Genomic DNA, 2,010 nt, shown 5'->3' with positions numbered 1-2,010 from the left:
CTTCATGTTCCTTCTCGCAATGTTAGGGATTCCTCAAAGTTTGGTGTTCGTTCCTCTAATAAACACTGACTTGCTGTTCGGTGCGCCTGTGCTGCAAAGGCGGTGGGTAAAGATCTCGACATATTTGCAATCGGAGCGGTTCCTCTCAATCATATTTTATAATATTCTACCTAAAATTGTTAATAATATTTGTTGAACGTCCTAATGTTCTTGTGTTATGTAGTTTTTAATTATTGAGTTCTTTGTGCATCTCTCTTCATCTTTATGTTTGTTTATTTACTTTCTCTGTATTAATGTATTTTCTTTCTCCAGTGCTTGCTTGTAATTTATTTCTTGTCTTCACGATGTGTTTGTCCGTAATGTGATTACCAGTACCTATACTGTGCTGTGTCTGTAATTGGCCTTGAGGCTATTGACTCGTCACATAAATAATAAAGAATTGAACTGAATTATTATTATTAAGAGAAATAAACAAACTTATGATTGGTGTAAGAAACTCCTTCTCTCTCCACACTATTGTAAAAAGTATCAAAATGAAAGCTCTTTTCGTCTCTTGTTTCTCCCCCGACGTTTCGACCACAGATTCTGAAAAAGTTTTATTCGAGGTCTTGGGATCAAATCTGATGAAAATTGTAACAACATGTGCTCTTTCGGTTTTAAAGTTATCTGTTTAACGGAAACGTGACTAAATGATTATTTTCCCAGCCAAGCTTTCCCCTAACTTTATGCTGTACATGGTATATCATTATGATAGAGATTTTCACACTAAATTACGTGGTAGAGGAGTTTTAACTGTTCTTTCTGGAGCAGTTTCTGAGGTATAGCGACTGCCTACTGGCTGGACGACCGAGGGATCGGAGTTCGAGTGCCGGTAGTGTCAGAGTTTTCTCTTCTCCCTATTTTCCAGACCGGCTCAGCAGCCCACCCAGCCTCCTATCGAAATGAGTACCGGGGACCCTTTCCCCGGGGGTAGAGCAGCAGGGGCGTCAAGCTGACCACTCACCTCCAATAAGTGCCGAGGTAAAGAAAATGTGGATATATACGTGTACATCCACTCCCCAATACACCTTCATGGCCTAGTGCTTATTTAGTTAAGCACAGGAACAATTTTATCTTTTTACCTTTACGTGCATGCGTATGAAGTGCTGTAACCGATAGCAGCAACTTGCGGACTGGCAATCATTATTTCGCTCCTGATATCAAGGTTGATGTTTTACCAGGAAAACGAAAGTTTTGAACTATCAGTAGGGACTTGTAAATTTTCTTATACTATGGACAGATTGTATTAAGGATTACGGTTTGATTATGAACTTCATTTTCATCATTGTGTCAATTTTCAGATAGTCTACTGCTGCTATAGTCGTATTTTGTTTTGTTCATATCTAAACTTTAATATGTTTCTGTCGCATGGAACTCTCTTACGATTACTGGCTCCAATAAACCTGAGCGCATACAAAGAAAATTTGCAGCCCTTTGCCACATTATCATTGCCATATTATATCATTATAATAATATATTAGACGATTAAATTTGCTGACACTGCACAACAAGCATCGCCACTTTGATGTTTTATTCTTCATAATTTTGTTTAGTGGCGCAAATGTTGCCCCTCTGTCTTCGAACAGTCGGCCTTCTGGTTCCTACTCAGAATATTGGTAACTTCGCCATGTTGACTTGCTCTTCTAGCCAACGTCCTTCAGTTACATGTGTTTCCAAGGCAAGTGCAGTCTGTAAATATACAAGTATTTTTAGTAACTCTCATTTAGCTGTAAATAACCCTGACTGATTAATTTTTCTCTTTTTTTGTATTATCCCTAAATTTTCCTTTTTTCTTGTCTTGTGTCCTATGTCGTGCTGACCCTGTAATTGGCCACTCGCTGTGGTCAAATAAATGTAGAACAGTATTATTAAAGGTAAAGTTGTCCCTGTGCCTAACTAATTAAGCACTACGCCATGAAGGCGCATGGGGGAGTGGATGTACAGATCCACATTCTTTTACCTCGGCACTAG

The 2,010-nt window shown here is 38.8% G+C and overlaps 1 protein-coding gene and 1 long non-coding RNA gene across 2 annotated transcripts in view; one reads left to right on the top strand and one right to left on the bottom strand.

The window, feature by feature from the left end:
• LOC117282758 overlaps window positions 1-2,010 on the bottom strand; it is a 133,585-nt gene that overhangs the window by 11,830 nt on the left and 119,745 nt on the right. The gene's annotated exons all lie outside the window — the stretch shown is intronic.
• Window positions 1-2,010, top strand: part of LOC111870098 (hydroxymethylglutaryl-CoA synthase 1) — a 36,496-nt gene that overhangs the window by 18,552 nt on the left and 15,934 nt on the right. The gene's annotated exons all lie outside the window — the stretch shown is intronic.

This window comes from Cryptotermes secundus, unplaced genomic scaffold, assembly GCF_002891405.2.
Source record: "Cryptotermes secundus unplaced genomic scaffold, Csec_1.0 scaffold545, whole genome shotgun sequence".
Lineage (NCBI taxonomy): Eukaryota > Metazoa > Arthropoda > Insecta > Blattodea > Kalotermitidae > Cryptotermes > Cryptotermes secundus.
This window is presented reverse-complemented; position numbering and strand designations above follow the sequence as displayed.